Source organism: Manis javanica, chromosome 8, assembly GCF_040802235.1.
Source record: "Manis javanica isolate MJ-LG chromosome 8, MJ_LKY, whole genome shotgun sequence".
Taxonomy (NCBI): domain Eukaryota; kingdom Metazoa; phylum Chordata; class Mammalia; order Pholidota; family Manidae; genus Manis; species Manis javanica.
Window position 1 is genome coordinate 118,722,778 of NC_133163.1, and position 9,214 is coordinate 118,731,991.

The following is a 9,214-nucleotide window of genomic DNA, read 5'->3' on the forward strand; positions in this document are numbered from 1 at the left end:
CTCTGCCATGTGCGGTCACAGCAAGGGGGCAACTGTCTGTGAGCCGGGAAGAGAGCTCCCAAAAAAAACCAAGTCTGCTGGCATCTTCATTTTGAACTTGCAGCCTCCAGAACTGTAAGAAAGAAATGTCTGTTGTTTAAGCCCCCCAGTCTCTGGTATCTCGCTATAGACGCACAGGTGGACTAAAACACCTGCAGAGGTACCAGACAGGGAGTTTATGACAATGCCTGTATCGATCCAACGTTGCTCTGTGTGAGCGTAGTGCCAAATGCTCCCCAGGCGGTCACCTATCTTTACCGGAGTCGTGGCAGTTAGGTATGACTTCCTCCTGATGAGACATAAAGAAGGAGACCTAGGAAAGTCAACCAGCTTGCCCCAGGCCGTACAATTGGGAATGGGCAGCACAGAAAGGCAAGCCCAGTCTTGGGCACCCCCAAAGCCTTTGGACTCTGCACACTCAGACTTCAGGGCTGAGGCCAGATTAGATGGGTTGTGCTGGGCTTCCCGCTCCTGGCCCTCCACTCCAAAAAAGCATCTAATTCCCTATGAATGCTTCAGTCCATCTCCAAAGTAGGCTGCAGAATAACTCCCCAAAATACCCACATCCTAATTTCCAGGACCTGTGAATGTTACCTTATATGGCAAAAGGGACTTTGCAGATTTCTTAAGTTAAGGCTTTTGAGATGGAGAGATTATCCTGTAGTGCCCAGGCAGGCATGGAACGTGATCGCATGCATCCTTATAAGAGGGAGATTTGACTACAGAAGAGAAAATGACAATGTGATGACAAAGGTAGAGATTGCAGAAACGTAGCCAGAGCTAAGGAACGAGACGTAGAGGCTGAAGAGACAAGGAGAGATTCTCCTCCGGACTCCGCAGAAAGAACCCGACATGCTGACACCTTGATCTTAGCTCCATAAAACTAACTTCCAAGCTTTGCGCAGTGGCAGTATCATAGCCAATGAGGTTTATCCGAGGCGCGATTATTGCTAATTGAAAACTTTAAAAAAAAAAAAAAAAAAAAACTAACTTCCAAGTCCTGACCTCCAGAACTATAAAAGAATCTATTTGCATTGCTTTAAGACACGGACTTGTGATAATTTGTTAAGCAATAACAGGAAGCTGATTTAGTTCTATATACAACAATCTCCTAGTTCGGTCCTGATTTCAAAACTACCATGTTATCTATCCCTGTAAGGAGTGACAGAGCAAGAGAAACCAGGGTACCATAGAGCTATTTCCGGTGTGAATGAGTGTGTGTTTCTCTGTGTGTAATGTTGTTTTGTTGGCTGGTCGTTTATTTTATTTTGTCTCCCAGCAGATACAGGCTTGTGATATAATAAGGAAGAGGACATTATTCTGAGCGCATCATCATTCCACTTGCCAGCTGAGGACATTTTGGTGAGGATATTTTGGGTAACAGTAAATGTTCACCCAAAGCATTTCATGTTCCTTCTGGGCACAGCCCTTGCATCTAGGCAGAGCCTTATAACTGGCTCTGGCCAATGGAATGCAGTGGACATGAGATTTGCCACTTACAGGCCTGGACCCTAAAATCCTCATAAGCGACCCTTTTTATGTCCACCTCACTGGCTGGCTGGATGCAGAAGATCCCAAGGAGAACTTGGAGGACACGGAGGCCCTGGGAGACTAATAACTCTCAGCAGTAGCAGAGCCTAAGCTAAGTAAAAAGGAGCTAAATCCCTGAGTCACCTCTTAGAGGAGAGCTATCTGTTGGCAACACCCACATTGAAATAAGACAAATAAACCATCATTGGATGAAGTCACTGGGAGTTTGGAGCTTGTTACTGCAGCACAGCTAGGCTATCTTGACTAACACAGCTGGGAAGATGGTACCCAATGCCTGTCAAGTGCTCAAAATGTAATTCTCGAGAAGCCTTAGAAAGGAGCTATTTCTCTGCTGAATATATATCAGATAGGGCCTATGATAAATGTCCATAAACACCCTTCTAGCTCCACCTATAATTTTGCTGAAGGGCTGAAAGTTAATAGTAAGAGTGGTTGCAACAACCAAAGAAAAATGGCTTGGTAACTTTTCACCAAATGACAGCCTTTAGCCAAGCTTATCATTGTCTTCTGTGCTTTTTCTCCAACTATTGCTCCATCTGGGAGACGCCTAAGGCCAGGACTGAGGTTCCTTGGGTCGGTCTCGAATCCCTCCTGGGGGGATGATCCTGTCCACTCCTCTTAACGGTCTCCTATGGAAGACAACGGATTCTTGGAGAGACGGCCAGGACCTTGGAGAACGGATGTGGCCCTGGAGGAAGAAAAGGGCAGAGAGCAGAGGGACTCTACCTCTGGAATAAGAGGGATCGCAGGGTCTCTCCAGGCAAGGGATACCCCTCCATCTACCCCCATCCCCACACCACCACTCTCTCCTTGAAGGAGACTTCATCCAAGACTTTGGGAATTGGATCCTAGGCTAACAGGATCTAGAGGACAAATGGCCAACAGGCATGAAAAAACATGTCTACTCTCCCGAGGAAGGTGAGAAACAGAAATTAAAACAATATATTTAGGAAATGTTTAAAGAACTATATTTTATCAATTGTCAAACACATTTATTTTCATATTTTGACATTGTAGAAATCAGATCTTACAACCAATAGCACATCTCAGTACATATTAGCTGTGCTTTTTCTTTTTCATGGTTTATCACATGCTGGTGTGCCTTAGATTTGATGAAACAGAGTCAAGATGTGGTCAGAACCAGTTTTGAAAGGACATTCCTTTGTTCAATTAGAAATTTCAGTGTGACATTTAAGTATCTGTGTACATATTAGGATAGCAGGATCTACATCCCTGAGTCACCACATGGAGAAGAGGTATCCAGCATAGGAAATTTTAGATTTAAAATTAAGAAAGAAGAACTTAAATGATGGTATTTAACCAACAAAAATACCAAGATTGCAGTATTATAGAAGAGAATGACAAATATAGTACCGAACGAACGTGAGAACTACAATATTTCTATTGGGGTTCTCTTTGGGTGAACGGAAAAAAGTCCACAACATGACTTATACATTGTAGATACTCAGTGAATAGAGTGTCTATTGAATAGTTGTTGAACTAATTAATGAGAGTCTAGAATGAATGAGTAATCTTTCTTTAATTCTCTTCCTTTTATATTTTGTTTCTCTCCCCTTTTTCCTCTATTCCTTCCAAATTTTCTATCAGGAGGATGTATGGGAGAAACTCTCAAAAATTTTAAAGATTTAAGAACTCCTCAGCCCTTCTTTCAAGTCTACTTCCTTCCTGTGCCCCAGCCCTTCTTTAAAAAATATGAGTAATATTAATAACTGTTACCCAAATGTGAACATGTTTGATGCATCAGGTCCAATATGCACCACTCTCCATGCACTCACATTGTGTTAACAGTTTTCTTCTAGCTCTAAACTCACCTGCCCTTCAGCTTGTTCCTCATCTGTTTGTGAATCTCATGAGACAGGGACTAGGTCTCTCACTGTCTGTGAGCCTCTTCTCCCTTTCACCTAGGACTCTAACTAGTAGATGATGGGATGATGGAAGGGATGGAGGGAGGGAGGGATGGATGCATGGATGGAGGGATGGATGGATGGATGGATGGATGAAATTATTTAAGTAATTTTTTATTCTTAAGTATTTCAGAAATGGAAACAGAGGTTCCTATGACAACAGAGAAGTAAGGATAGATTTTACAAGGCACAGCCAATTTATTCAATACTGCAAATGAGTAAAAATGATAAAGTTCCCCCAAAGTCCAGAAATCCAGATGGGTGTCTGCCCCTGGCCAAATAAGCATGATATATTCTTATTAATAAAGCCAGACTAGTGTCCTCAAATTATCCAAGGAATACATTTGCCCACCCACGGCGATGAGGGAAGCGATTACTTATTAATAAAGCAATAGCTAAATCTAATTATATCCCCATCAGAGGCAGCTGATAATAAAAACGGGCTGGTCTTCCAGAGCTCCGTGGCCTTGCTGACCTCAAATCAAAGTTTAAACCATCCATCAGCTTCCAATACATTCCCAGCACACCTACCAATTACGAGCACCCTGGTGAGGCCGTCTGCTGGGGGTCAGAGGTCACCACAAGCACTAGATAGCTGGGAGCTGGAATGGGACTTTAGAAATCTCATTATCCTGTTAACCATACATTTATCTGACAAGATAAAAGAGACTAGGTGACCAAGCTATCATTAAAGATTAATAGAAAGTATAAAAAATTCAGCTGCAACCAGCATTGCTGTTTAGAGCTTGTGATCGGCATGACAAGGTTATTAATCAGGGAGCCAAAAAGATTTAGGTCTCCGTGCTTGATATTTTCTATTTTTGTTTTTAGTTTTGTTTTTTTCCTCCCTCCATCTCAAGTCATTACCTCGGCTCCTACCACCCCAAACCGGAGGTCAGAGGAGACTCCAGCTAATTGGCTCTTCTGGGCTCAAAACCATAACCCATCGGGCCAATTATAAAGTCGCCAAGACTCAGAGGTGACGCGGGACGCAGCAGAGGGATGCTGGCGGGCTGGGACAGCGATTCAGGCTGCTGACCAGGGTGCCGCTGTTCCCCACGTGCCACGCCTGGTAATCCGTGGGGGAAATCAATACGTTTCTACTTTAATTCAGTCCTATCAGGCACACCCAAACCCCAAGATGATTTCTCCTCATTTGTGATTCCATTTCAGTCTTAACACAGATTTCTCAGCCCACGCCTACCAGGAACTGGGGGGGTGGGGTGGGGGCAGGCTCTGTTTTAAGGCTTAAGGATTCTTCTTACTGTCTTTGGTTCTGTCCGTTATTGTGCACCCACCCTTCCACGCTGCTACTTCCCAGCCTCCTCCTTCACCTTTCTGATAAAAAAAATCAGTGTCCTTTTCCTGTGTGCGCCTGTCAGACATACGTGCAGATGGCGACTGAGCAGCGCCCCTTCCGCCCCCCGGCCAAGCAGAGAAGCGGGAAGATGAGGTGGTGTCCAGAAGGAAGGACGGCTTCACGCTGCCCCGTGGAAGGGACTCGTGGCCGGCAGTCCTCAGGAGGCGGCTCAGGCAGCAAGCGGCCCAACAGGTGCCCTGGGATCCATGCAGCCTCAGCAGTGAGCACACAGGGCGTCCATCCGGCCTGCCGGGACTCCCACCAGCAGCTGAGGAGGGTCCGGCCTCTCTGAGCTTGCTTCCTGCTCTGGAAAATGGAGACAACCTCCTCCTTTCGGGGTTGTTTGAAGATCAAAGGGAATGATTCTGTGAGTGCACTCTTTTCTGTTATAATCACTTCCTGGCTTGCTCTTGCTTCCTCTGGGTTCCATTAAAGCTAATCTGATAAATCAATTAAGGATAAAAATCCATTGACTGGACCCTGGCTAGTTGCCAGAATTCAAGGACAGCATTTTATTCCTTTGTGCAACTTTACTCTCTCCTCCCATCCAACACCACCCGCCTTCCCCCCCACCCCGCCCCCCACATACGCAGAAAGTGAGTTCTCAGTGAATTATCTAATAGCCTCTTCCAGATCAGAGACACTGCTCCTGCCTCCATGAGCAGCACCCAGCACATGCCCCCAGTAAGTGCCCCATGACCCAGTGAATGCCCAGCCAGAAGGAAAATCCCAACCACCTGCTAGGAGGAAAGTCAAGGTCAAAGAGGGGCAAGTAGGGCCGAGGATCCATCCAGCCACAGAAGACAAGGAAGGTGAAAGGGAGAGAAGAATTGGGAAGAGAATGGATGGATTGGGAAAAGGAGTGCAAGGCGGGTCAGAGAGAATGGTTTAGGACTGAGCTCAGTCAGACTTGGCCTTTCAAAGGATGTGACTCCAGCTCTGCGGCCTGGGGCTGGACCAGTGGTTCCCAGGCATGGGCATCTTGGGAGAGACTGGAAACCACGCTGCCAGCGGCCTGCTGGGGAGGACTGCGCAAAAGGTTGCTGATTCCCCTGGGAAGGAAAACAGGCAAAGCAAGACGTGCAGGGTAGAAGGAGGCAGGTCTTTGAGTAAGAGTAGGATGGAAGAAAAATGACATTTCGGGGGACAAACTTCAAGGGATGTTACGTAGAACAGGATGGAATTGGGAAGTGAGTGCGGAGGTCCAAGCAACCGCCCAGGAAGATTCCGAGGAGGCTGTGGTGGGATGGGCATGTTGGGAACGGACATGAAAGGGGGCCGGAACGGATCTGCTCTCACTCAACAAGCTCACACTGACCCTCCTCAGCCTGTGTCCTTTTCTCTCACCTCCTGTCCCAGCGAAGCCTGTTCAGCAGGTGGGGCCAGACCCAGTCACACCAGGTAGAGAGGAAGGAAGAACATGCTTTCTTTTCTTTTTCTCTCTCCTGACTCCCTCTTGACTGCCAAAATGTACCTGTCCCACCTGCAAAATGTTCCATTTTATATTCAAAACCATAATGCCAAATTATTTACTAGATTATTTGCTAGATGTGAATCAAATCTGTAATTACATTTTAAAGTATTTTTTTCCCCAAAAACCTAATTTTTCTTTAAGCAACCATGCCATTGTTGGAAGAGCTTACCTTTGGGAAACGAATCCAGAGAGAGGCAAGGAACCCTGACCGTCTCAGGTGAACAGCTTGGCGGGGACAGTGTCCTCAGGCCCACACACTCAGAAAATAACTCCCGAGAGATTCTGGGGCTAAGAAAGCTACCTGTGTGCAGGTGTGCACATCTGGGCCCATCTGTATCCATGTGTGTTGGAGTGTGTGTTGTATGTGCGTATGTATCTGGTATAGTGGAGCAGAAACAAGAAAGAAGGAAGTTAGTGTTTGGGCACCAACCCTATTTAATCCTCTACTTAATGTATACATTTTATAGCTAAGGATGCTCAGAGTAGTAACTTACTCAAACTTTGTCTGGATCAGAGTGGGCACTCCACAGCTTATAGTAGGCTCAGTGTTTGCTGAAAGAACTGAAGAAATAGAAGTATAATGTTTTCCCCTCATGCTTGCTTAGTATTTTCAATCCATTTGTATATTTTCCAATTATTTTGAGTCCTTTCTGTCCTGGATATTGTGCTAGAAACTTTGCATGTGTCGTCTAATGCAATGCTCCCGACGTCCTGCAAGCAGGTTTGCTGTTCCTATTTCAGAGATGAGAAAATTGTGGCACTAAGAGATTAAGTAATTCCCCCATAAGGAGCGATAGTTCAAATACAGGTTGGTTTGACTCCAAAGCCCGAGCTCCTGAATAACTACATCACACTGACTTGCTTCATGCTTTGTTATGACCCAGTTTTGAGCCTTGAGAATTCAGAATCTGGGTAGATAGGAAACCATACACGTATGAAAACCAGAATTGTCACATGATGGTCTGCATGTAAAGGACAGCAGCTCCTCTTCATCATCAACACTCACATTCTCTCTATCATCCCACTCTGTCTCCCTCAGTGTGTGTGCTACCCTGGAGTAGCTCCCCTCGGGGTTCCAAGATGACTGCCACAGCGCCAGACATCACACACAGTTCTGACAACATCCAGTGTAAAAAGAAAGAACAGTTGATTCCTATGTTTCCCTCTTTTTTTCCTTTCCTTTTATTTTTATTTATTTTATGTAATTTCTACTATATCTGTCTAAACTTTCATCTGTACATATGTATGAAGACATGTTGGGAAGATGGTCACCTAATGTTAAAAAGGCATCTTTCTGAACTTTGCAATAATGCTTGCTTTGTTTTGTAATGAACATACATAACCTTTCAGAAAAAAATGATCAAGTCAGGACTCACAAGAAACACAACCAAACAGATCCTACAGTGGCCGAAGATGCACCAGTGCCTCCCCCACTGCTGGAAAGCTAAAGGACAAACTCCTCCACAGAGTTTATAAGGCCCATTTGGTCTGGTGTCCATGGGCTTGCCACCTCGGACGTGCTGAGCCTCTCAGTGCGTCCTGGGCTCTGGCTGCTCTTCCCCAGCTGGAGGACTCCCATCCAGTGCTCCCCCGGAGAAAGCCCTGTCCTTCCTCGAGGCCCAAACCAAATATCACTTGCTCCTCATAGTTTAGCTGGGAAGCCCAGCCGGAAGGGATCGCTCCTCCTTCCAGGGACCACACAATTGCATGTACTCTTCTGTTTTCATGCGTTTTACAAGCTGCCTTGCCACGTGGTTAGTTTGGGTCAGTTTGGAACTGGCTCCCACTTGCTCTCCAGACCCGATTCTGTGAGTCTCTTCCAAAGACATCATCTTGAACTAGACCATGGTGGGAGTATTTATGCCAGGGGAGCTGGCAAATGCTACAGTCAGGTACTTTTTCCCTGTGGAGAGCAGGTTGTTAAACACTTACCAGCACACCCTGGTTAGGGTAGGTTTCCTTCACCTCAACTCAATTCAATGAGGTCAGTCTCTCTTTCTCCCCCAAGCGCCTAGCACAGTGCTTGGCTCAAGGCAGGAGTCACTTCCAGATAATCAGCTTCTGGAAATGCAGTGTAAGCAGAGGGGCAGCCCAGGACTCCTCTTCCCCAGCAGTGGGCGGCCAGCCCTGGCCCGGGGCTGCAGCGTGAGAGGTTTCCTGCAGCTTCCCAGAACTCTGGCCCCACCTGCGTGAGAGGGAACCGGCAAGGCTTAACAGGAATCATGGAGATGTGAAACAGCCCCAGGCCTTGCCGAATCCCTAACCTTACACAGCGGAGAGGCTTAAGTGTCTCCATGAATAAGCCAAGCAGCTCGCTTCTTGGGAAATGCAAAGAGGCTGTTCAACAGGCCCAGGTAACACTGGTCATCGGCCTACCGGTGAGGTCAGAGAGGCCGACCACTTCCCTAAAGTGCTGTCTGTGGTTTTCAAGGGAGATGGCAAGGGTCAGAACGGAAAGCAACAAGCAGGCCTGGGCAACGTTCCCACAAGATTCCTGAATCCCCAGGTCTGCAGCTCTGACCTACAGCATGCCCACGTCTGGGCAGGGCACTGGGGCTAGGGAGGAGGTCCTCAGAGCACCAGCAGACTCAGCCTTGAGACCAAGCCACTCACATGAGACCGTAAGGCCGTCCAAACTTACACCGGCACGTGCTCTTAACACCCACAGGAGAGATCCGGAACAAGGTCCCTCCAGCCAAGAGGCAATGGGTCTCTGTTGCCAACATCCTCTACCACAATGCCCAGTCTACAGGTCACTTGGAATGTTGTGGAAGAAACAAATTGGAGTTCTGGTCCTTTGCACTCGGCAACCTTAGACAAGGCTCTTCTCTCTAAGCCTCAGTTTCATCACATGGACAACGAGGC

At 46.7% G+C, this 9,214-nt stretch overlaps 1 pseudogene; it reads left to right on the plus strand.

Annotated features, from left to right (window-relative positions):
• Positions 1 to 932: 932 nt before the first annotated feature.
• On the plus strand, positions 933 to 1,015 carry LOC140843321 (U4 spliceosomal RNA; annotated as a pseudogene).
• Positions 1,016 to 9,214: the final 8,199 nt, after the last annotated feature.